This window comes from Phyllobates terribilis, unplaced genomic scaffold (assembly GCF_046119375.1).
Source record: "Phyllobates terribilis strain yellow unplaced genomic scaffold, ASM4611937v1 Scaffold_323__1_contigs__length_2155407, whole genome shotgun sequence".
NCBI lineage: Eukaryota > Metazoa > Chordata > Amphibia > Anura > Dendrobatidae > Phyllobates > Phyllobates terribilis.
Window position 1 is genome coordinate 638,658 of NW_027363083.1, and position 27,024 is coordinate 665,681.

General features: G+C 46.1%; 1 protein-coding gene across 1 annotated transcript in view; it reads left to right on the forward strand.

The window, feature by feature from the left end:
• The first annotated feature begins 16,545 nt into the window (after positions 1 to 16,545).
• The window catches only part of LOC141221152 (microtubule-associated serine/threonine-protein kinase 3-like), a 48,492-nt gene continuing 38,013 nt past the window's right edge, over positions 16,546 to 27,024 (forward strand). The window contains exon 1 of the mRNA XM_073666498.1: positions 16,546 to 17,295. The gene's annotated coding sequence lies outside the window, so the exon portion shown is untranslated. The remainder of the gene's footprint in view (positions 17,296 to 27,024) is intronic.

Here is a 27,024-nt window from a genome sequence, read left to right on the forward strand (position 1 = left end):
ATGTCTCAGTACAAAGGTGATTAGATCAGAGTTGCTGCAGTAAGGTTCATGATTTCTGTTCACCGTACTGTGTATAAGGACGCCCTCTGTACGGTAACATCAATTTAGATGTCTCAGTACAGAGGTGACTAGATCGGAGTTGCAGCACTGAGGTCCATGATCTCTGTGCACTTTACTGTGTATAAGGACGTCCTCTGTACAGTAACTTCAGTCTAGTTGTCTCAGTACAGAGGTGACTAGATCAGACTTACTGTACTGAGATTCATAGTTTGTGTGCACCGTACTGTGTAGAAGGACGTCCTCTGTACAGTAACCTCAATCTAGATGTCTCAGTACAGAGGTGACTAGATCAGAGTTGCTGCAGTAAGTTTCATGATTTCTGTGCACTGTACTGTGTATAAGGACGTCCTCTGTACAGTAACTTCAATTTCGATGTCTCAGTACAGAGGTGACTAGATCAGAGTTGCTGCAGTAAGGTCCAAGATCTCTGTGCACTGTACTGTGTATAAGGACGTCCTCTGTACAGAAATTTCAGTCTAGATGTCTCAGTACAGAGGTAACTAGATGGGAGTTGCTGTACTGAGATTCATAGTTTGTGTGCACCGTACTGTGTATAAGGACGTCCTCTGTACAGTAACCTCAGTCTAGTTGTCTCAGTACAGAGGTGACAAGATCAGAGTTGCAGCACTGAGGTCCATGATCTCTGTGCACTGTACTGTGTATAAGGAAGTCCTCTGTACAGTAACTTCAGTCTAGATGTCTCAGTAAAGAGGTATCTAGATCAGAGTTGCTGTACTGAGATTCATAGTTTGTGTGCACCGTACTGTGTATAAGGACGTCCTCTGTACAGTAACTTCAGTCTAGTTGTCTCAGTACAGAGGTGACTAGATCAGAGTTGCTGTAATGAGATTCATAGTTTGTGTGCATTGTACTGTGTATAAGGACGTCCTCTGTACAGTAACTTCAGTCTAGATGTCTCAGTACAGAGGTGACTAGATCAGAGTTGCAGCACTAAGGTCCATGATCTCTGTACACTGTACTGTGTATAAGGACGTCCTCTGTACGGTAACTTCAATTTAGATGTCTCAGTACAGAGGTGACAAGATCGGAGTTGCTGTACTAAGATTCATAGTTTGTTTGCACCGTACTGTGTATAAGGACGTCCTCTGTACAATAACCTCAATCTAGATGTCTCAGTACAGAGGTGACTAGATCGGAGTTGCAGCACTACGGTCCATGATCTCTGTACACTGTACTGTGTATAAGGACGTCCTCTGTACAGAAACTCCATTCTAGATGTCTCAGTACAGAGGTGACTAGATCAGAGTTGCTGCAGTAAGTTTCATGATTTCTGTGCACTGTACTGTGTATAAGGACGTCCTCTGTACAGTAACTCCATTCTAGATGTCTCAGTACAGAGGTGACTAGATCAGAGTTGCTGTAGTGAGATTCATAGTTTGTGTGCACTGTACTTTGTATAAGGACGTCCTCTGTACAGTAACTCCATTCTAGATGTCTCAGTACAGAGGTAACTAGATAAGAGTTCCTGTACTGAGATTCATAGTTTGTGTGCACCTTACTATGTATAAGGACGTCCTCTGTACAGTAACTTCAGTCTAGATGTCTCAGTACAGAGGTGACTAGATCAGAGTTGCAGCACTGAGGTCCATGATCTCTGTGCACTGTACTGTGTATAAGGGCGTCCTCTGTACAGTAACCTCAATCTAGATGTCTCAGTACAGAGGTGACTAGATCAGAGTTGCTGCAGTAAGGTTCATGATTTCTGTGCACCCTACTGTGTATAAGGACGTCCTCTGTACAGTAACTTCAATTTAGATGTCTCAGTACAGAGGTGACTAGATCAGAGTGGCTGTACTGAGATTCCAAGTTTGTGTGCACCGTACTGTGTATAAGGACGTCCTCTGTACAGTAACTTCAATTTAGATGTCTCAGTACAGAGGTGACTAGATCAGAGTGGCTGTACTGAGACTCATAGTTTGTGTGCACCGTACTGTGTATAAGGACGTCCTCTGTACAGTAACCTCAATCTAGATGTCTCAGTACAGAGGTGACTAGATGGGAGTTGCTGTACTGAGATTCATAGTTTGTGTGCACCGTACTGTGTATAAGGACGTCCTCTGTACAGTAACCTCAATCTAGATGTCTCAGTACAGAGGTGACTAGATCAGAGTTTCTGTACTGAGAATCATAGTTTGTGTGCACTGTACTGTGTATAAGGACGTCCTCTGTACAGTAACTTCAATTTAGATGTCTCAGTACAGAGGTGACTAGATCAGAGTGGCTGTACTGAGACTCATAGTTTGTGTGCACCGTACTGTGTATAAGGACGTCCTCTGTACAGTAACCTCAATCTAGATGTCTCAGTACAGAGGTGACTAGATGGGAGTTGCTGTACTGAGATTCATAGTTTGTGTGCACCGTACTGTGTATAAGGACGTCCTCTGTACAGTAACCTCAATCTAGATGTCTCAGTACAGAGGTGACTAGATCAGAGTTTCTGTACTGAGATTCATAGTTTGTGTGCACTGTACTGTGTATAAGGACGTCCTCTGTACGGTAACTTCAGTCAAGTTGTCTCAGTACAGAGGTGACTAGATCGGAGTTGCAGCACTGAGGTCCATGATCTCTGTGCACTGTACTGTGTATAAGGACGTCCTCTGTACAGTAACTTCAATTTAGATGTCTCAGTACAGAGGTGACTAGATCAGAGTTGCTGTACTGAGATTCCAAGTTTGTGTGCACCGTACTGTGTATAAGGACGTCCTCTATACAGTAACTTCAGTCTAGTTGTCACAGTACAGAGGTAACTACTTCAGAGTTGCTGTAGTGAGATTCATAGGTTGTGTGCACCCTACTGTGTATAAGGACGTCCTCTGTACAGTAACCTCAATCTAGATGTCTCAGTACAGAGGTGACTAGATCAGAGTTGCTGCAGTAAGGTTCATGATCTCTGTGTACTGTACTGTGTATAATGACGTCCTCTGTACAGTAACTTCAGTCTAGATGTCTCAGTACAGAGGTGACTAGATCAGAGTTGCTGCACTGAGATTCATAGTTTGTTTGCACCGTACTGTGTATAAGGACGTCCTCTGTACAGTAACTTCAGTCTAGATGTCTCAGTACAGAGGTGACTAGATGGGAGTTGCTGTACTGAGATTCATAGTTTGTGTGCACTGTACTGTGTATAAGGACGTCCTCTGTACAGTAACTTCAGTCTAGATGTCTCAGTACAGAGGTGACTAGATCAGAGTTGTTGCAGTAAGGTTCATGATTTCTGTGCACCGTACTGTGTATAAGGACGTCCTCTGTACAGTAACCTCAGTCTAGATGTCTCAGTACAGAGGTGACTAGATCAGAGTTGCTGCAGTAAGGTTCATGATCTCTGTGCACTGTACTGTGTATAAGGACGTCCTCTGTACAGTAACTTCAGTCTAGATGTCTCAGCACAGAGGTGACTAGATCAGAGTTGCAGCACTGAGGTCCATGATTTCTGTGCACTGTACTGTGTATAAGGACGTCCTCTGTACAGTAACTTCAGTCTAGTTGTCTCAGTACAGAGGTGACTAGATCAGAGTTGCTGTACTGAGATTCATAGTTTGTGTGCACCATACTGTGTATAAGGACGACCTCTGAACAGTAACTTAAGTCTAGTTGTCTCAGTACAGAGGTGACTAGATCAGAGTTACTGTACTGAGATTCATAGTTTGTGTGCACCATACTGTGTATAAGGACGTCCTCTGAACAGTAACTTAAGTCTAGTTGTCTCAGTACAGAGGTAACTAGATCAGAGTTACTGTACTGAGATTCATAGTTTGTGTGCACCGTATTGTGTATAAGGACGTCCTCTGTACAGTAACCTCAATCTAGATGTCTCAGTACAGAGGTGACTAGATCAGAGTTGCTGTAGTGAGATTCATAGTTTGTGTGCACTGTACTGTGTATAAGGACGTCCTCTGTACGGTAACTTCAATTTCGATGTCTCAGTACAGAGGTGACTAGATCAGAGTTGCTGCAGTAAGGTCCAAGATCTCTGTGCACAGTACTGTGTATAAGGACGTCCTCTGTACAGTAACTTCAGTCTAGTTGTCTCAGTACAGAGGTGACTAGATCAGAGTTGCTGTACTGAGATTCATAGTTTGTGTGCACCGTACTGTGTATAAGGACGTCCTCTGTACAGTAACTTCAGTCTAGTTGTCTCAGTACAGAGGTAACTAGATCAGAGTTGCTGTAATGAGATTCATAGTTTGTGTGCACCGTACTGTGTATAAGGACGTCCTCTGTACAGTAACTTCAGTCTAGATGTCTCAGTACAGAGGTGGCTCGATCAGAGTTGCTGTACTGAGATTCATAGTTTGTGTGCACTGTACTGTGTATAAGGACGTCCTCTGTACAGTAACTTCAGTCTAGATGTCTCAGTACAGAGGTGACTAGATCAGAGTTGCTGTAGTGAGATTCATAGTTTGTGTTCACTGTACTGTGTATAAGGACGTCCTCTGTACAGTAACTTCAATCTAGATGTCTCAGTACAGAGGTGACTAGATCAGAGTTGCAGCACTAAGGTTCATGATCTCTGTACACTGTACTGTGCATAAGGACGTCCTCTGTACAGTAACTTCAGTCTAGATGTCTCAGTACAGAGGTGACTAGATCAGAGTTGCTGTACTAAGGTTCATGATCTCTGTACACTGTACTGTGTATAAGGACGTCCTCTGTATAGTAACTTCAGTCTAGATGTCTCAGTACAGAGGTGACTAGATCAGAGTTGCAGCACTGAGGTCCATGATCTCTGTGCACCGTACTGTGTATAAGGACGTCCTCTGTACAGTAACTTCAATTTAGATGTCTCAGTACAGAGGTGACTAGATCAGAGTGGCTGTACTGAGATTCCAAGTTTGTGTGCACCGTACTGTGTATAAGGACGTCCTCTGTACAGTAACTTCAATTTAGATGTCTCAGTACAGAGGTGACTAGATCAGAGTAGCTGTACTGAGATTCCAAGTTTGTGTGCACCGTACTGTGTATAAGGACGTCCTCTGTACAGTAACCTCAATCTAGATGTCTCAGTACAGAGGTGACTAGATGGGAGTTGCTGTACTGAGATTCATAGTTTGTGTGCACCGTACTGTGTATAAGGACGTCCTCTGTACAGTAACTTCAATTTAGATGTCTCAGTACAGAGGTGACTAGATCAGAGTAGCTGTACTGAGACTCATAGTTTGTGTGCACCGTACTGTGTATAAGGACGTCCTCTGTACAGTAACCTCAATCTAGATGTCTCAGTACAGAGGTGACTAGATGGGAGTTGCTGTACTGAGATTCATAGTTTGTGTGCACCGTACTGTGTATAAGGACGTCCTCTGTACAGTAACTTCAGTCTAGTTGTCTCAGTACAGAGGTAACTAGATTAGAGTTGCTGTACTGAGGTCCATGATTTCTGTGCACTGTACTGTGTATAAGGACGTCCTCTATACAGTAACTTCAGTCTAGTTGTCTCAGTACAGAGGTAACTAGATCAGAGTTGCTGTACTGAGATTCATAGTTTGTGTGCACCGTACTGTGTATAAGGACGTCCTCTGTACAGCAACTTCAGTCAAGTTGTCTCAGTACAGAGGTGGCTAGATCAGAGTTGCTGTACTGAGATTCATAGTTTGTGTGCACTGTACTGTGTATAAGGACGTCCTCTATACAGTAACTTCAGTATAGATGTCTCAGTACAGAGGTGACTAGATCAGAGTTGCTGTAGTGAGATTCATAGTTTGTGTGCACTGTACTGTGTATAAGGACGTCCTCTATACAGTAACTTCAGTATAGATGTCTCAGTACAGAGGTGACTAGATCAGAGTTGCTGTACTGAGATTCATAATTTGTGTGCACTGTACTGTGTATAAGGACGTCCTCTGTACAGTAACCTTAGTCTAGATGTATCAGTACAGAGGTGACTAGATCGGAGTTGCAGCACTGAGGTCCATGATCTCTGTGCACTGTACTGTGTATAAGGACGTCCTCTGTACAGTAACTTCAATTTAGATGTCTCAGTACAGAGGTGACTAGATCAGAGTTGCTGCAGTAAGGTTCATGATCTCTGTGCACCGTACTGTGTATAAGGACGTCCTCTGTACAGTAACTTCAATTTAGATGTCTCAGTACAGAGGTGACTAGATCAGAGTGGCTGTACTGAGACTCATAGTTTGTGTGCACCGTACTGTGTATAAGGACGTCCTCTGTACAGTAACTTCAGTCTAGTTGTCTCAGTACAGAGGTAACTAGATCAGAGTTGCTGTACTGAGGTCCATGATTTCTGTGCACTGTACTGTGTATAAGGACGTCCTCTATACAGTAACTTCCGTCTAGTTGTCTCAGTACAGAGGTAACTAGATCAGAGTTGCTGTACTAAGATTCATAGTTTGTGTGCACCGTACTGTGTATAAGGACGTCCTCTGTACAGTAACTTCAGTCTAGTTGTCTCATTACTGAGGTGGCTAGATGGGAGTTGCAGTACGGAGATTCAAAGTTTGTGTGCACCGTACTTTGTATAAGGACGTCCTCTGTACGGTAACTTCAATTTAGATGTCTCAGTACAGAGGTGACTAGATCAGAGTTGGAGCATTGAGGTCCATGATCTCTGTGCACTGTACTGTGTATAAGGACGTCCTCTGTACGGTAACTTCAATTTAGATGTCTCAGTACAGAGGTGACAAGATCGGAGTTGCTGTACTAAGATTCATAGTTTGTTTGCACCGTACTGTGTATAAGGACGTCCTCTGTACAATAACCTCAATCTAGATGTCTCAGTACAGAGGTGACTAGATCAGAGTTGCTGCACTAAGGTCCATGATCTCTCTACAATGTACTGTGTATAAGGACGTCCTCTGTACAGAAACTCCATTCTAGATGTCTCAGTACAGAGGTGACTAGATCAGAGTTGCTGTACTGAGATTCATAGTTTGTATGCACCGTACTGTGTATAAGGATGTCCTCTGTACAGTAACTTCAGTCTAGTTGTCTTAGTAAAGAGGTGACTAGATCAGAGTTGCTGTACTGAGATTCATAGTTTGTGTGCACCGTACTGTGTATAAGGACGTCCTCTGTACAGTAACCTCAATCTAGATGTCTCAGTACAGAGGTGACTAGATCAGAGTTGCTGCAGTAAATTTCATGATTTCTGTGCACTGTACTGTGTATAAGGACGTCCTCTGTGCAGTAACTTCAGTCTAGATGTCTCAGTACAGAGGTAACTAGATCAGAGTTGCTGTACTGAGATTCATAGTTTGTGTGCACCGTACTGTGTATAAGGACGTCCTCTATACAGTAACTTCAGTCTAGATGTCTCAGTACAGAGGTGACTAGATCAGAGTTGCTGTACTGAGATTCATAGTTTGTGTGCACTGTACTGTGTATAAGGACGTCCTCTGTGCAGTAACTTCAGTCTAGATGTCTCAGTACAGAGGTGACTAGATCAGAGTTGCTGTAGTGAGATTCATAGTTTGTGTGCACCGTACTTTGTATAAGGACGTCCTCTGTACAGTAACCTCAATCTAGATGTCTCAGTACAGAGGTGACTAGATCAGAGTTGCAGCACTAAGGTCCATGATCTCTGTACACTGTACTGTGTATAAGGACGTCCTCTGTACGGTAACTTCAATTTAGATGTCTCAGTACAGAGGTGACAAGATCGGAGTTGCTGTACTAAGATTCATAGTTTGTTTGCACCGTACTGTGTATAAGGACGTCCTCTGTACAATAACCTCAATCTAGATGTCTCAGTACAGAGGTGACTAGATCGGAGTTGCAGCACTACGGTCCATGATCTCTGTACACTGTACTGTGTATAAGGACGTCCTCTGTACAGAAACTCCATTCTAGATGTCTCAGTACAGAGGTGACTAGATCAGAGTTGCTGCAGTAAGTTTCATGATTTCTGTGCACTGTACTGTGTATAAGGACGTCCTCTGTACAGTAACTCCATTCTAGATGTCTCAGTACAGAGGTGACTAGATCAGAGTTGCTGTAGTGAGATTCATAGTTTGTGTGCACTGTACTTTGTATAAGGACGTCCTCTGTACAGTAACTCCATTCTAGATGTCTCAGTACAGAGGTAACTAGATAAGAGTTCCTGTACTGAGATTCATAGTTTGTGTGCACCTTACTATGTATAAGGACGTCCTCTGTACAGTAACTTCAGTCTAGATGTCTCAGTACAGAGGTGACTAGATCAGAGTTGCAGCACTGAGGTCCATGATCTCTGTGCACTGTACTGTGTATAAGGGCGTCCTCTGTACAGTAACCTCAATCTAGATGTCTCAGTACAGAGGTGACTAGATCAGAGTTGCTGCAGTAAGGTTCATGATTTCTGTGCACCCTACTGTGTATAAGGACGTCCTCTGTACAGTAACTTCAATTTAGATGTCTCAGTACAGAGGTGACTAGATCAGAGTGGCTGTACTGAGATTCCAAATTTGTGTGCACCGTACTGTGTATAAGGACGTCCTCTGTACAGTAACTTCAATTTAGATGTCTCAGTACAGAGGTGACTAGATCAGAGTGGCTGTACTGAGACTCATAGTTTGTGTGCACCGTACTGTGTATAAGGACGTCCTCTGTACAGTAACCTCAATCTAGATGTCTCAGTACAGAGGTGACTAGATGGGAGTTGCTGTACTGAGATTCATAGTTTGTGTGCACCGTACTGTGTATAAGGACGTCCTCTGTACAGTAACCTCAATCTAGATGTCTCAGTACAGAGGTGACTAGATCAGAGTTTCTGTACTGAGATTCATAGTTTGTGTGCACTGTACTGTGTATAAGGACGTCCTCTGTACGGTAACTTCAGTCAAGTTGTCTCAGTACAGAGGTGACTAGATCGGAGTTGCAGCACTGAGGTCCATGATCTCTGTGCACTGTACTGTGTATAAGGACGTCCTCTGTACAGTAACTTCAATTTAGATGTCTCAGTACAGAGGTGACTAGATCAGAGTTGCTGTACTGAGATTCCAAGTTTGTGTGCACCGTACTGTGTATAAGGACGTCCTCTGTACAGTAACTTCAGTCTAGTTGTCACAGTACAGAGGTAACTACTTCAGAGTTGCTGTAGTGAGATTCATAGGTTGTGTGCACCCTACTGTGTATAAGGACGTCCTCTGTACAGTAACCTCAATCTAGATGTCTCAGTACAGAGGTGACTAGATCAGAGTTGCTGCAGTAAGGTTCATGATCTCTGTGCACTGTACTGTGTATAATGACGTCCTCTGTACAGTAACTTCAGTCTAGATGTCTCAGTACAGAGGTGACTAGATCAGAGTTGCTGCACTGAGATTCATAGTTTGTTTGCACCGTACTGTGTATAAGGACGTCCTCTGTACAGTAACTTCAGTCTAGATGTCTCAGTACAGAGGTGACTAGATGGGAGTTGCTGTACTGAGATTCATAGTTTGTGTGCACTGTACTGTGTATAAGGACGTCCTCTGTACAGTAACTTCAGTCTAGATGTCTCAGTACAGAGGTGACTAGATCAGAGTTGTTGCAGTAAGGTTCATGATTTCTGTGCACCGTACTGTGTATAAGGACGTCCTCTGTACAGTAACCTCAGTCTAGATGTCTCAGTACAGAGGTGACTAGATCAGAGTTGCTGCAGTAAGGTTCATGATCTCTGTGCACTGTACTGTGTATAAGGACGTCCTCTGTACAGTAACTTCAGTCTAGATGTCTCAGCACAGAGGTGACTAGATCAGAGTTGCAGCACTGAGGTCCATGATTTCTGTGCACTGTACTGTGTATAAGGACGTCCTCTGTACAGTAACTTCAGTCTAGTTGTCTCAGTACAGAGGTGACTAGATCAGAGTTGCTGTACTGAGATTCATAGTTTGTGTGCACCATACTGTGTATATGGACGACCTCTGAACAGTAACTTAAGTCTAGTTGTCTCAGTACAGAGGTGACTAGATCAGAGTTACTGTACTGAGATTCATAGTTTGTGTGCACCATACTGTGTATAAGGACGTCCTCTGAACAGTAACTTAAGTCTAGTTGTCTCAGTACAGAGGTAACTAGATCAGAGTTACTGTACTGAGATTCATAGTTTGTGTGCACCGTATTGTGTATAAGGACGTCCTCTGTACAGTAACCTCAATCTAGATGTCTCAGTACAGAGGTGACTAGATCAGAGCTGCTGTAGTGAGATTCATAGTTTGTGTGCACTGTACTGTGTATAAGGACGTCCTCTGTACGGTAACTTCAATTTCGATGTCTCAGTACAGAGGTGACTAGATCAGAGTTGCTGCAGTAAGGTCCAAGATCTCTGTGCACAGTACTGTGTATAAGGACGTCCTCTGTACAGTAACTTCAGTCTAGTTGTCTCAGTACAGAGGTGACTAGATCAGAGTTGCTGTACTGAGATTCATAGTTTGTGTGCACCGTACTGTGTATAAGGACGTCCTCTGTACAGTAACTTCAGTCTAGTTGTCTCAGTACAGAGGTAACTAGATCAGAGTTGCTGTAATGAGATTCATAGTTTGTGTGCACTGTACTGTGTATAAGGACGTCCTCTGTACAGTAACTTCAGTCTAGATGTCTCAGTACAGAGGTGACTAGATCAGAGTTGCTGTAGTGAGATTCATAGTTTGTGTTCACTGTACTGTGTATAAGGACGTCCTCTGTACAGTAACTTCAGTCTAGATGTCTCAGTACAGAGGTGACTAGATCAGAGTTGCTGTACTAAGGTTCATGATCTCTGTACACTGTACTGTGTATAAGGACGTCCTCTGTACAGTAACCTCAGTCTAGATGTCTCAGTACAGAGGTGACTAGATCAGAGTTGCAGCACTGAGGTCCATGATCTCTGTGCACCGTACTGTGTATAAGGACGTCCTCTGTACAGTAACTTCAATTTAGATGTCTCAGTACAGAGGTGACTAGATCAGAGTGGCTGTACTGAGATTCCAAGTTTGTGTGCACCGTACTGTGTATAAGGACGTCCTCTGTACAGTAACTTCAATTTAGATGTCTCAGTACAGAGGTGACTAGATCAGAGTGGCTGTACTGAGACTCATAGTTTGTGTGCACCGTACTGTGTATAAGGACGTCCTCTGTACAGTAACCTCAATCTAGATGTCTCAGTACAGAGGTGACTAGATGGGAGTTGCTGTACTGAGATTCATAGTTTGTGTGCACCGTACTGTGTATACGGACGTCCTCTGTACAGTAACTTCAGTCTAGTTGTCTCAGTACAGAGGTAACTAGATTAGAGTTGCTGTACTGAGGTCCATGATTTCTGTGCACTGTACTGTGTATAAGGACGTCCTCTATACAGTAACTTCAGTCTAGTTGTCTCAGTACAGAGGTAACTAGATCAGAGTTGCTGTACTGAGATTCATAGTTTGTGTGCACCGTACTGTGTATAAGGACGTCCTCTGTACAGCAACTTCAGTCAAGTTGTCTCAGTACAGAGGTGGCTAGATCAGAGTTGCTGTACTGAGATTCATAGTTTGTGTGCACTGTACTGTGTATAAGGACGTCCTCTATACAGTAACTTCAGTATAGATGTCTCAGTACAGAGGTGACTAGATCAGAGTTGCTGTAGTGAGATTCATAGTTTGTGTGCACTGTACTGTGTATAAGGACGTCCTCTATACAGTAACTTCAGTATAGATGTCTCAGTACAGAGGTGACTAGATCAGAGTTGCTGTACTGAGATTCATAATTTGTGTGCACTGTACTGTGTATAAGGACGTCCTCTGTACAGTAACCTTAGTCTAGATGTATCAGTACAGAGGTGACTAGATCGGAGTTGCAGCACTGAGGTCCATGATCTCTGTGCACTGTACTGTGTATAAGGACGTCCTCTGTACAGTAACTTCAATTTAGATGTCTCAGTACAGAGGTGACTAGATCAGAGTTGCTGCAGTAAGGTTCATGATCTCTGTGCACCGTACTGTGTATAAGGACGTCCTCTGTACAGTAACTTCAATTTAGATGTCTCAGTACAGAGGTGACTAGATCAGAGTGGCTGTACTGAGACTCATAGTTTGTGTGCACCGTACTGTGTATAAGGACGTCCTCTGTACAGTAACTTCAGTCTAGTTGTCTCAGTACAGAGGTAACTAGATCAGAGTTGCTGTACTGAGGTCCATGATTTCTGTGCACTGTACTGTGTATAAGGACGTCCTCTATACAGTAACTTCCGTCTAGTTGTCTCAGTACAGAGGTAACTAGATCAGAGTTGCTGTACTAAGATTCATAGTTTGTGTGCACCGTACTGTGTATAAGGACGTCCTCTGTACAGTAACTTCAGTCTAGTTGTCTCATTACTGAGGTGGCTAGATGGGAGTTGCAGTACGGAGATTCAAAGTTTGTGTGCACCGTACTGTGTATAAGGACGTCCTCTATACGGTAACTTCAATTTAGATGTCTCAGTACAGAGGTGACTAGATCAGAGTTGGAGCATTGAGGTCCATGATCTCTGTGCACTGTACTGTGTATAAGGACGTCCTCTGTACGGTAACTTCAATTTAGATGTCTCAGTACAGAGGTGACAAGATCGGAGTTGCTGTACTAAGATTCATAGTTTGTTTGCACCGTACTGTGTATAAGGACGTCCTCTGTACAATAACCTCAATCTAGATGTCTCAGTACAGAGGTGACTAGATCAGAGTTGCTGCACTAAGGTCCATGATCTCTCTACAATGTACTGTGTATAAGGACGTCCTCTGTACAGAAACTCCATTCTAGATGTCTCAGTACAGAGGTGACTAGATCAGAGTTGCTGTACTGAGATTCATAGTTTGTATGCACCGTACTGTGTATAAGGATGTCCTCTGTACAGTAACTTCAGTCTAGTTGTCTTAGTAAAGAGGTGACTAGATCAGAGTTGCTGTACTGAGATTCATAGTTTGTGTGCACCGTACTGTGTATAAGGACGTCCTCTGTACAGTAACCTCAATCTAGATGTCTCAGTACAGAGGTGACTAGATCAGAGTTGCTGCAGTAAATTTCATGATTTCTGTGCACTGTACTGTGTATAAGGACGTCCTCTGTGCAGTAACTTCAGTCTAGATGTCTCAGTACAGAGGTAACTAGATCAGAGTTGCTGTACTGAGATTCATAGTTTGTGTGCACCGTACTGTGTATAAGGACGTCCTCTATACAGTAACTTCAGTCTAGATGTCTCAGTACAGAGGTGACTAGATCAGAGTTGCTGTACTGAGATTCATAGTTTGTGTGCACTGTACTGTGTATAAGGACGTCCTCTGTGCAGTAACTTCAGTCTAGATGTCTCAGTACAGAGGTGACTAGATCAGAGTTGCTGTAGTGAGATTCATAGTTTGTGTGCACCGTACTTTGTATAAGGACGTCCTCTGTACAGTAACCTCAATCTAGATGTCTCAGTACAGAGGTGACTAGATCAGAGTTGCTGCAGTAAGGTTCATGATCTCTGTGCACTGTACTGTGTATAAGGACGTCCTCTGTACAGTAACTTCAGTCTAGTTGTCTCAGTACAGAGGTAACTAGATCAGAGTTGCTGTACTGAGATTCATAGTTTGTGTGCACCGTACTGTGTATAAGGACGTCCTCTGTACAGTAACTTCAATTTAGATGTCTCAGTACAGAGGTAACTAGATCAGAATTGCTGCAGTAAGGTTCATGATCTCTGTGCACTGTACTGTGTATAAGGACGTCCTCTGTACAGTAACCTCAATCTAGATGTCTCAGTACAGAGGTGACTAGATCAGAGTTGCAGCACTGAGGTCTATGATCTCTGTGCACTGTACTGTGTATAAGGACGTCCACTGTACGGTAACTTCAATTTAGATGTCGCAGTACAGAGGTGACTAGATCAGAGTTGCTGTACTGAGATTCATAGTTTGTGTGCACTGTACTGTGTATAAGGACTTCCTCTGTATAGTAACTTCAGTCTAGTTGTCTCAGTACAGAGGTAACTAGATCAGAGTTGCTGTACTGAGACTCATAGTTTGTGTGCACTGTACTGTGTATAAGGACGTCCTCTGTGCAGTAACTTCAGTCTAGTTGTCTCAGTACAGAGGTAACTAGATCAGAGCTGCTGTACTGAGATTCATAGTTTGTGTGCACCGTACTGTGTATAAGGACGTCCTCTGTACAGTAACCTCAATCTAGATGTCTCAGTACAGAGGTGACTAGATCAGAGTTGCTGCAGTAAGTTTCATGATTTCTGTGCACTGTACTGTGTATAAGGACGTCCTCTGTACGGTAACTTCAATTTAGATGTCTCAGTACAGAGGTGACTAGATCAGAGTTGCTGCACTGAGGTCCATGATTTCTGTGCACTGTACTGTGTATAAGGACGTCCTCTATACAGTAACTTCAGTCTAGTTGTCTCAGTACAGAGGTGGCTAGATCAGAGTTGCTGTACTGAGATTCATAGTTTGTGTGCACTGTACTGTGTATAAGGACGTCCTCTATACAGTAACTTCAGTATAGATGTCTCAGTACAGAGGTGACTAGATCAGAGTTGCTGTAGTGAGATTCATAGTTTGTGTGCACCGTACTGTGTATAAGGACGTCCTCTATACAGTAACTTCAGTATAGATGTCTCAGTACAGAGGTGACTAGATCAGAGTTGCTGTACTGAGATTCATAGTTTGTGTGCACTGTACTGTGTATAAGGACGTCCTCTATACAGTAACTTCAGTATAGATGTCTCAGTACAGAGGTGACTAGATCAGAGTTGCTGTACTGAGATTCATAATTTGTGTGCACTGTACTGTGTATAAGGACGTCCTCTGTACAGTAACTTCAGTCAAGTTGTCTCAGTACAGAGGTGACTAGATCAGAGTTGCTGTACTGAGATTCATAGTTTTTGTGCACCGTACTGTGTATAAGGACGTCCTCTGTACAGTAACTTCAGTCAAGTTGTCTCAGTACAGAGGTAACATGATCAGAGTTGCTGTACTGAGATTCATAGTTTGTGTGCACTGTACTGTGTATAAGGACGTCCTCTGTACAGTAACTTCAGTCAAGTTGTCTCAGTACAGAGGTGGCTAGATCAGAGCTGCTGTACTGAGATTCATAGTTTGTGTGCACCGTACTGTGTATAAGGACGTCCTCTGTACAGTAACTTCAGTCAAGTTGTCTCAGTACAGAGGTAACTAGATCAGAGTTGCTGTACTGAGATTCATAGTTTGTGTGCACCGTACTGTGTATAAGGACGTCCTCTATACAGTAACTTCAGTATAGATGTCTCAGTACAGAGGTAACAAGATCAGAGTTGCTGTACTGAGATTCATAGTTTGTGTGCACCTTACTGTGTATAAGGACGTCCTCTGTACAGTAACTTCAGTATAGATGTCTCAGTACAGAGGTAACAAGATCAGAGTTGCTGTACTGAGATTCATAGTTTGTGTGCACCGTACTGTGTATAAGGACGTCCTGTATACAGTAACTTCAGTATAGATGTCTCAGTACAGAGGTGACTAGATCAGAGTTGCTGTAGTGAGATTCATAGTTTGTGTGCACCGTACTGTGTATAAGGACGTCCTCTGTACAGTAACCTTAGTCTAGATGTCTCAGTACAGAGGTGACTGGATCAGAGTTTCAGCACTAAGGTCCATGATCTCTGTGCACTGTACTGTGTATAAGGACGTCCTCTGTACAGTAACTTCAATTTAGATGTCTCAGTACAGAGGTGACTAGATCAGAGTTGCTGTAGTGAGATTCATAGTTTGTGTGCACCGTACTGTGTATAAGGACGTCCTCTGTACAGTAACTTCAGTCTAGTTGTCTCAGTACAGAGGTAACTAGATCAGAGTTGCTGTACTGAGATTCATAGTTTGTGTGCACTGTACTGTGTATAAGGACGTCCTCTGTACAGTAACTTCAGTCTAGATGTCTCAGTACAGAGGTGACTAGTTGGGAGTTGCTGTACTGAGATTCATAGTTTGTGTGCACCGTACTGTGTATAAGGACGTCCTCTGTACAGTAACCTCAATCTAGATGTCTCAGTACAGAGGTGACTAGATCAGAGTTGCTGCACTGAGGTCCATGATTTCTGTGCACTGTACTGTGTATAAGGACGTCCTCTATACAGTAACTTCAGTCTAGTTGTCTCAGTACAGAGGTGACTAGATCAGAGTTGCTGTACTGATATTCATAGTTTGTGTGCACTGTACTGTGTATAAGGACGTCCTCTGTACAGTAACTTCAGTCTAGTTGTCTCAGTACAGAGGTAACTAGATCAGAGTTGCTGTAGTGAGATTCATAGTTTGTGTGCACCGTACTGTGTATAAGGACGTCCTCTGTACAGTAACTTCAGTCTAGATGTCTCAGTACAGAGGTGACTAGATCAGAGTGGCAGCTGTAAGGTTCATGATCTCTGTGCACTGTACTGTGTATAAGGACGTCCTCTGTACAGTAACTTCAATCTAGATATCTCAGTACAGAGGTGACTAGATCAGAGTTGCAGCTGTAAGGTTCATGATCTCTGTGCACTGTACTGTGTATAAGGACGTCCTCTGTACAGTAACTTTGTTAAATGGTTATTTATGGAAATTCATTTGGAATGTTAATTAATAATCGATAATCATTTTTCTTAAATTTGAGTTCTATACAAGGATTGCATCAGCCATCGTGTCTAGTTGACATGCGCTATTTGTGTGTGTATTTTTGGTTCACTACCATATGTAGAACAGGTGTCCATACGACTGGCTATAAAAGCCCATGGTACAGAAAGGGGGGGGCTCTCTTGTTCTTCCCACCCCACAAGAAGAATCTTCATGCTGAGAAACAGATGGCATGTAGGCCTGGACACGTGCTGGACAAAGACATGATTTACCAGCCAGGATCCAAGGAAAGATGGGTGAATCTCAACAATGAAGCTAATTATGGACAATTACTTTATAACTAATTATTATATGTACCTGCTGCAATCTGATTCTTTTTAATGGACAATCCAAGAATAAATAGATACATTTTTTTATAAGAATATCGTGATATTGATACTTTGAGAAGTCCTCAGTAGAAAAAATAATACAGAGAAGAGTATTATTTTACAATGGTGAGCCAGCCAGCCCTGTTTTTTCCTTTTTTTAAATTAAGTAAGTGAATTTCTTCCCGTGAACAAGGGGGGAAGTCCTGACGAGCTGAACAGCTGTTGTTCACGTGTCAGTAAATTCACTAATTTGTCACGAGAAGCAGAAAGGAGCCTACAGACTGAGGACTAACGGGAAGCAGAGGTACTAACAAGGAACAGAATCAGACGAACTGAAGACAGGACGTGCTGATAAAGAAAAGCTAAGGAATCTTAAGGTAAGCAAAATATGGGTATAATTTCTTCTTTTGCTAAACAAAGTAATATTAATTTTCAAATTAATGTAGGAAATGACTTAGACGTTTTGTGGCTCAGTTTATACAAAGAATGTGAATTGCAGAATTTACAGTTAACTTCTAAATTGGTAAATAGAGACAAACAGAAATTGAGAAATATTCTACATTTGGTAGATTTTTTTCATAGTCTTGTGTCAGAGATATTTAAGCAGAAAAATAGTGCAGAAGTGTCAGATGGTGACAATGATTCTGACTGTAATGTGGAAAATGAACAAGAAGTAAGACACGTGTCTGTAACTGAAGGTGACCTTGGGTCTGACCAAGAGACGGACATACAGAAACCTGACATGGGAGGAGACATGACTGACATACGAGAAACCGACATACTAGGTGATGTGGGAGGAGACGTGAGTGACGTAGGAGGAGCGGACGTACAAGAGCCACTAAAAATATCAGAGAATTCAGGAATTACCCAGGCTCAACTGCAAATTAAAAGGAGGAAAAATTTGCTGAAATTATACAAAATCATGCCAAGATATGATGTCAAAATCCATGCCTGTAGAAATTCAGAGACATTTGAGAGCTTTTCTGATAAGTTTGATCTAACCAATGAGGAGAGGAATCAATTATTTAAAATATGGATTCCTGTGACATTGTCCAGATGTTACTCTCCTAATGGATGGGAAAAATGATTCGGACAGGTTAAGATATTTGATTTATTGTGTCACAAAGGATTTTCCCAACATAGAAGATCTGCAGAAACTAAGGATTGGTAGGAAGGAATGTACATATACATTCATGTCCATATTTGAACGGTTGTACAAAGCTCTTATCAAAAATGGAAAAGTACAACAAATGGTAACAACTTTTGTACAAAAATTGAAATTCCTAGATCCAGTATCTAGAGTTATAGCATCACAAAAAGAATCCCTATTCAAATGTGTGCAGTTGCTGGATTATGTTAGAAAACATGAGAATCGTGCAAAGAAAAGAAATCAAGTTAAATTTATAAAACCAGGAAAGGTAAAATCTTACCAAAAGCCAATATCAAACTCTTCTAGACTGAGTCATCCACATAGTGAACTCTATCAAATACGCAGGAGATTTCATATCTGTTATAAGCCATATCAGCCAGGGCAAAGGTCCATCTCTTCACAGAAAGAGTTAAAAATCCAAAGCTGTGACTTCTCCCTGGAAAGGAAAATGGCCGAAATAGATGGACAGAGACAGGTGAGACGACCAGGTGAGAGTGACGTCAGGGAATGTGGACAGAAGGACAAGCAGTTCTCGGAGGTTTTGAAGGATAGAAAAATGTCTTTCCTAAATAGGACGTTCCTGGAGATATTTGAGAGAGACAGAAGATTTGGTTTAGGGAGTGGCTAAGGAAAAACTGTAATTATAATGTAGCATAGAAGTGTTACAATGTCTCAATATTTATTTATAATCTTATACAGTAAAATTGTAGTTACATAGTTTCTAATAGTTCATATATATATATGACGCGCCCCTGGGCCTGCTGTGTCGCGCAGCGTCTCGCGCACGGGGGCTTACCCGGAACCGGATCAGATGAGGGTTGTAGTCTCCGAGTGGCGGGGACCCGATCCGTGCCCAGGGAGTCAACTCAGTGTGTTGCAGTCTTGATAGATGTTATTTGAGTGTCGACTACGCCACCCGTTGATTTGCAGCTATGGAGCTGCCGCTGCAGGGCAGACCGCTGAGGCCGGTGTAGAATTGTGCAGCGTGATAGTATAACCCCCAACGGGAGGGGTATGGCCTCAGGGCAGCCGACGTGGAAGATGAGGGTAGCAGGAACCACTCAGAGACGGTGCGGTGTAATTCAGGGTCTTTACTGGTAACAACGATAGACCCTCCCGGAGTACTTGCTAGCGAACGGGGCCTGGTCAGTCCTTGAGCAGATGGGATCTCCCCTGGCCAGGCGGAGTTGTAGGCCTCCCAAACTGACTGTACTCTTCTGGCTACCTTGCTAGAAGCGGATATAAGTAGCCCACGTCCCTGAGTGCACCGTGTGGTGCTCACCCGTATGGCCGGTGACTCGGGGCCTTCTAATGGCTTCCGCTCCACGATGGCGGTGCTGGTCCCACGCGTGTGACCGTGCCTTCGGGTTTCTGGGCCTGAGGACCTGAAATCCCCTGCCGGTCGGCTTCTGCTGCTGGGTAAGAGTTAGTCCCCACAGCCTCGGACGCCGGGTCCGGTAAGAAAGCTTCTCAGTCAGGGCGAGCTCTGCAGCTGCCAGCCCCTGACTTGTAGTAGTATTGCTCCCACTGAGCTTCTGCTGTTTCTTCCTGTGACTGTTTCTTGTCTCTACTCTCCTTGACTGACTAACCCTGCTTCAGCCCCGGGTTTATATAGGGGAAGGTCTTCCCCTCCCAAGACTGGGCAGGAGGTGTGGCATGCACAGGATCCCTGACCAAAGGACCTCCCACCTGCTCTCAGACATAACATTACATTACTGTGGGAAACCAGACCCCTGGGGTGCCACATTCCCCCCTAGTGAAATTTAGTACTCCGGGACTAAACATATTTTAGAAAAACATAACAAGATATAACAACAATAATAGTACAATAAGAAGAAACACATAAAGGTGGTCACGGCATGTCCGTAACCGGGTGTAGTCTTTGAAGAAAAGCAAGGTGTCCATTTCACCAAAACAGGGAGACGTAACCAGGTAGGGGTTTGTCCTGCCCCGAGTCCTTAACAGTCTTTAGTCCGTCCTGGGTTACGCTCCAACTATGTACAAAGGATTCCCGGTAAATCCACCAAGGACTCCTACAAATAACTAGAAACTCAAAATTATACACAAGCAACAATACACAGGTAAACATAAATAAAACAATTTATACACTTCAAATCCTCCAACGTGCGGGTAACTGGCCTCTAGTGGCCCTAGTGGACCTACGGAGCTGACTGTCTAGCCCTGAACTACAGGGTGTAGGAGCTGTCAAGGGTAAACTGGGCAGCTGTCTACCGGCTCTTTGGCTCACTAGGGATATGGCAGGCTCACTGCAAGCAGAGGGTTGATCCTCCTGGTCTGCGGGTGTGGGGTCTTCTGCCTCCTGGACCGGCTGTTCTTCCAGCTCTACCTGTTGCTCCGTAGGTGCTTGGGATGCTGGTTGGAGGAAGGTGAGTACGGGTACCACAACTGCACCATTGACTTGAGTCCAAGACCGAGGGAAGTCCCCGAGCACAGTACTAACCATATCTTCCCTTTCCTCTACGGGTTGATGGTCTTCTTGTTCCTCTTCAGGGTTCCTCAGTTGTTCGGGACACTTCTTCAGGTGGTCCCGGGATACAATGGCTGTAGTTTCCCCTCCGTCTTTACTGATGGTACAAACCTTCGGGTTCTCGTGGCTTGAGGGCAGTACGGTGTACGGGTCCTTCTCCCACTGGTCGTCCAACTTGTGGAGCCGTCTCTTCCTCTTCAAGACCTGCTCTCCGGGTACCAGGGGAACAGCGGGAGCATACTGGTTGTAAGTTTTCTCTTGTCTTTCCCTAGCCTGACAGAGACTTCGCTCCACGCTCTCCTGTACTCTCCGGTACTGCTGCTGCCTCTCTGTGTCCCAGTCTGCTTCTGGTGAAGTGTCCTCGGGTGTCAGGACTCCCATTTCCAGGTCAACAGGTAACTTACCAGGTCTTGCCCTCATTAGGTAAGCCGGGGTACAGTTGGTGGAACCTACCGGGATGTGGTTGTATAGGTCCACCAGATCGGGCAGCTTCTCAGGCCACAGACTGCGTTCTTCCAGGGGCAACGTTTTCAGAAGATCCATTACCACCTGGTTCATTTTCTCACAAAGTCCATTAGTTTGCGGATGATAGGGTGTCGTCCTTATCTTCCGGCAAACATACAGAGTGCAGAATTCTTGGAAGACCTCCGCTTCAAAGGCAGGACCCTGGTCTGTCAACACTTGGTCCGGGTACCCGTGTGGACGGCAGAAATGCTGCTGGAAGGCTCTCGCTGCTGTTCGAGCTGTTAAGTCCTTGACGGGGACGACAACCAAGAACCGGGAGTAGTGATCCACGATGGTTAGTGCGTAGACGTAGCCACTTCTGCTTGGGGTCAGTTTTACATGATCCAAGGCTACCAGTTCCAACGGCTGCCGGGTGACGATGGACTGCAGGGGAGTCTTCTGGCTGGCACGATCCTTCCTTCTTAGGTTGCACGGGCCACAGTCTCTGCACCACTTCTCAATGGTTCCCCTCATGCCTACCCAGTGGAATCGCTCGCGCAGCAGGAACTCCAGCTTCTTCCACCCGAAGTGTCCAGCTCCGTCGTGGTATGCCTCCATCACCATGGCTGCGTCTCTTCGTGGCACCACTACTTGCCAGAGTAGTTCATGCGTCCGGGAGTTAACCATTCTGCGGCACAACTTCCCCTTGTAAAGGAACAGTCGACTCCTCTCTGCCCATAGTTGTTTGGCTTCCTCCGGAGCGTCTGGTTCAAGGCAAGCCTCCGGGCGAGTCAGCATCTCCTTCACCAGTCGGACGGCAGGGTCGCTGTCTTGCGTTTCCGCCCAGTTGTAGTGAGGTAAGGGGTTCAACGTAGCAGCCTGCTTACTCCTTACCCGGTGGGAGTACTGGATAGTCCCATGACGGTGGAACGCAGGGAGTTCAACTTCTTCCAGTCCCTCCGGATCTTCTCCTTCGTCCGGCAGGTTGGGCATCCTGGACAGGGCGTCCGCGTTGGTATTGGAGCGTCCGGCCCGGTATTTGATTGTGAACTCGTAGTTGGACAGACGGGCCATCCACCTCTGCTCCAGGGCACCGAGTCTTGCCGTGTCCAGGTGTGTCAACGGGTTGTTATCCGTGTACACGGTGAACCGGGAAGAAGCGAGGTAATGCTTAAAGCGCTCGGTGACTGCCCATACTACGGCCAGGAACTCTAGCTTAAATGAGCTGTAATTCTCGGGATTCCTTTCGGTGGGTCGCAGCTTTCGGCTGGCGTAGGCGATTACTCGTTCCTTCCCCTGCTGGATCTGGGACAGTACGGCTCCTAGCCCGATGTTACTGGCGTCGGTGTAGAGGATAAAGGGCTGGCTATAATCCGGGTACGCCAGGATTTCGTCCCCCGTGAGGGCCATCTTCAGCTGGCGGAAGGACTCTTCTTCCAGCTCCTCCCATTTGAAGGGCGGCTTCTGGTTCTTGGCCTTCCGGGACTGGCCTATCAGGAGGTCCTGCATAGGTGCTGCCTTTTTGGTGAAACCGGGAATAAACCTTCGGTAGTAGCCTACCAACCCGAGGAACTGCCGCACTTCTTTTACGCTGGAGGGGCTTGGCCATTCCTTAATTGCGGTGATCTTATCAGGGTCGGGAGCCACTCCGTCAGCGCTCACCACGTGTCCCAGGTACTGCACCTTTGGTTTCAGGAGGTGACACTTGGAGGGTTTCACCTTTAGGCCGTAACTCGCCAGAGCTTCGAACACTTCCGCCAGGTGTTTCAGGTGGTCCTCATACGTCTTGGAATATACGATGACATCGTCCAGGTACAACAGGACCGTCTCGAAGTTTCTGTGGCCCAGACAACACTGCATTAGTCGTTGGAAGGTTCCTGGTGCGTTGCAGAGTCCGAACGGCATGCAGGTGAACTCGCTAAGTCCCATCGGGGTGGTGAATGCGGTCTTCTCCCGGTCTGCCTCTGCTACAGGAACCTGCCAGTACCCGCTAGTGAGATCCAAGGTAGAGAAGAAGTTAGCAGATCTTAAAGCAGCCAATGACTCCTCTATCCTTGGTAAGGGGTACGCATCCTTGTGTGTGATACGGTTGATTTTCCGGTAATCTACACACATCCTCATGGTGTTGTCTTTTTTTCTGACTAAGACTAGTGGAGCTGCCCAGGGGCTACAGCTATCCCTGATCACCCCAGCCTCCTTCATGTCTCTAAGCATCCCCTTGGCGTGTTGGTAGTGTGCAGGGGGTACGGGTCGATACCTCTCTTTTATGGGAGGATGGTCTCCCGTGGGGATGTGGTGTTCTACCCCCTTGACTCGCCCGAAGTCTAACGGGTGTTTACTAAACACTCTCTCGTACTCTTGAACCACCCGATAGACTCCCTGTTTCTGATGTGAGGGAGTGGAGTCAGTACCCAAATGTAGTTGCTGACACCAGTCCTCCTTTGTTTTCTTAGAGCCGTTACCTTCCTCCGGGTGAGATGGAGGCAAGGGTTCCACAGATTGTATAGCATTTTGGTTAATGGTATATAATTTGGCTAGCGTGGCATACCGGGGCAGGTACACTTCCCTCTTCCCGATATTGATTATGCGAACGGGCACCCTCCCATGGCGTACATTAACCACCCCCCGTGCTGTCAAGATGGTGGGCCTACTGTCTGAGTAAACTGGTTCTACCATTGCCTGGTAATCTCTACCTCTCAGACCAATAGCTGCCCGGCACCAAATCATCATTTCACTTTTTGGGGGCATGGCAATAGGAAAAGGGTCACACATTCTTACGCTACCAATCTCACCGCCGGAGAGTTCCACCTGTTGCCGTCGCATCAGTGCCCGGATCTCTTTCTGGAGCACTCGCTGCTGGCCGGAGCTGGCGTTCTTGGCAACCTGCTGTAAAAGGAAAATCACCTCTGCAAGACAATTTTCAATTACATTAGTTCCTAGAGTTATTTTTGGGTGACTCTCATGTTTGTCAATATCTACAATGATCAGTCCCTGTGCTGCCAGTTCGACTCTACCGATTTTGATTGTCACCTCTTTAAATCCGATCTGTGACACGGGCTGGCCATTGCTGGCGATGATACTCAAGTCGTCGTCAGGGTAGCGGGTAATATCCGAGTCATTCCAGTACTGCTTAAAGAGCACGTACGGGATGGTGGTGACCTGTGACCCGGTGTCCAGTAGGGCACTCATAGGGATGCCATCCAGTACCACAGGCAAGACTGGACGTCCTCCCACATATCTGTCGCGCCAGTTCGATGGGCCTGGTGATCTTTTTCCTGGGGGTTGGCCCTCTACCCCAGGTTGTGCCCGTTTAAAGAACAGTACCTTGCCATATGTCCGGGTTGATTGCAGCGGCGGCAGATGGGTCGTCCGTCTTCGCTGTATCGGTCACTGGGTCTTCCTCTGGCCGGTGGGGTCCTCCTTGGTCGACGCCACGGGATGTCCTCCGGTCCGGATGCCAGCTGGATCTTCCCTGGGGTGGAAACCTGTAAAGACTGCACAGTTCGGGTTAGCGCAGCAACGCTCTTAGCTAGCTCTTGGACCTGATGGTGTAGGTCTGGAGCCGGGTCATTGTCCAAAGCCTGCGCATCAGCTCCCACAGGCCCTGCCGACAAGGGCGCCGCCTCCTGGTGGTAAGTGATAGCTGGGCGCCTGTGGGTCACAACGCCACCCGGTGCCGGTTCTCGGAGCACCCGGATGGCTCTGTCCTTGAACTGTGCAAAGCCCAGATGGGGATCCTGTAAGGCCATCGCCCGCAACTGGGTTCGGTGGGAATTACAATATAGTCCCTCTATAAATTGTTCGGTCAACAGCCTGTCCTCGTTTCCCACTCCATCAGGGTCGGTCTGCTTAATGGCCCTCAGGGCCTCTTGAAGGTTTAGTGCATAGTCCCTTATACTCTCATGCGCTCGCTGCTTGCACCCGTAGAATCTAAGCTTAATCTCGGCTGAGGTGCGGGTATCAAAGGTATCCTTCAGCCGGGTTAGTATCCCTGCGACAGTCTTCCTCCCAGGTGGCCAGGATTTTACTTCCCTTTTGGCTGCCCCGGTTAGTTGGGCCACCAGGATGCTCACTTTTTGCTCTTCTGTGAGGGGGTACACCTGGAAGAGGCTATCCAGCTTTTCTCTAAAGTCATGCAGGGTATGTGACTCCCCTGAGTACTGGGGTAGCCAAGCTGCTCCCGGGATATAGGGCATGGTGAAGGGCATAACTGCAGCAGCGGTGGCGCTGGCGGGGGTTGAGGCAATGAAGCTCTCCTCCGCATCCGACATCTTCCTCCCCCCTAGTGGACCGTGACCTACCTTGCGATGATCCTGTTCCGTAGGCCGCGGCTCCGCAGTAGATCGTCAGGGTTGAGGACCTTCCGTCGCGCTCCGGTGACGTCGGCGTCTGCTGGGCTCCTTCCAGGACCTTACGCAACGTCCGGACGTGAGGCGGGGCTTCAGTTCTCGCGCGCTTTCGGAGTCCACGCCCCTCTTCTTCCCGCGCGGCGTCCTCAAGATGGCGTCCAACGGCGGGAAAACTCCACGGATGGCGGGAAGAAGGCTGAAGATGGCGCCGGATGGCGGGAATCTTCACAGATGGCGGGAAGAAGGCTGAAAATGGCGCCGGATGGCGGGAATCTTCACCGATGGCGGGAAAACTTCACGGATGGTAAGTTTTAAAAGTCTCTTTTTCAGGCACGCAGTACCCGGTGGTTGCGGGCACGAAATCCTGCCGACTACGCCAAAGTTGACGCGCCCCTGGGCCTGCTGTGTCGCGCAGCGTCTCGCGCACGGGGGCTTACCCGGAACCGGATCAGATGAGGGTTGTAGTCTCCGAGTGGCGGGGACCCGATCCGTGCCCAGGGAGTCAACTCAGTGTGTGGCAGTCTTGATAGATGTTATTTGAGTGTCGACTACGCCACCCGTTGATTTGCAGCTATGGAGCTGCCGCTGCAGGGCAGACCGCTGAGGCCGGTGTAGAATTGTGCAGCGTGATAGTATAACCCCCAACGGGAGGGGTATGGCCTCAGGGCAGCCGACGTGGAAGATGAGGGTAGCAGGAACCACTCAGAGACGGTGCGGTGTAATTCAGGGTCTTTACTGGTAACAACGATAGACCCTCCCGGAGTACTTGCTAGCGAACGGGGCCTGGTCAGTCCTTGAGCAGATGGGATCTCCCCTGGCCAGGCGGAGTTGTAGGCCTCCCAAACTGACTGTACTCTTCTGGCTACCTTGCTAGAAGCGGATATAAGTAGCCCACGTCCCTGAGTGTACCGTGTGGTGCTCACCCGTATGGCCGGTGACTCGGGGCCTTCTAATGGCTTCCGCTCCACGATGGCGGCGCTGGTCCCACGCGTGTGACCGTGCCTTCGGGTTTCTGGGCCTGAGGACCTGAAATCCCCTGCCGGTCGGCTTCTGCTGCTGGGTAAGAGTTAGTCCCCACAGCCTCGGACGCCGGGTCCGGTAAGAAAGCTTCTCAGTCAGGGCGAGCTCTGCAGCTGCCAGCCCCTGACTTGTAGTAGTATTGCTCCCACTGAGCTTCTGCTGTTTCTTCCTGTGACTGTTTCTTGTCTCTACTCTCCTTGACTGACTAACCCTGCTTCAGCCCCGGGTTTATATAGGGGAAGGTCTTCCCCTCCCAAGACTGGGCAGGAGGTGTGGCATGCACAGGATCCCTGACCAAAGGACCTCCCACCTGCTCTCAGACATAACATTACATTACTGTGGGAAACCAGACCCCTGGGGTGCCACATTCCCCCCTAGTGAAATTTAGTACTCCGGGACTAAACATATTTTAGAAAAACATAACAAGATATAACAACAATAATAGTACAATAAGAAGAAACACATAAAGGTGGTCACGGCATGTCCGTAACCGGGTGTAGTCTTTGAAGAAAAGCAAGGTGTCCATTTCACCAAAACAGGGAGACGTAACCAGGTAGGGGTTTGTCCTGCCCCGAGTCCTTAACAGTCTTTAGTCCGTCCTGGGTTACGCTCCAACTATGTACAAAGGATTCCCGGTAAATCCACCAAGGACTCC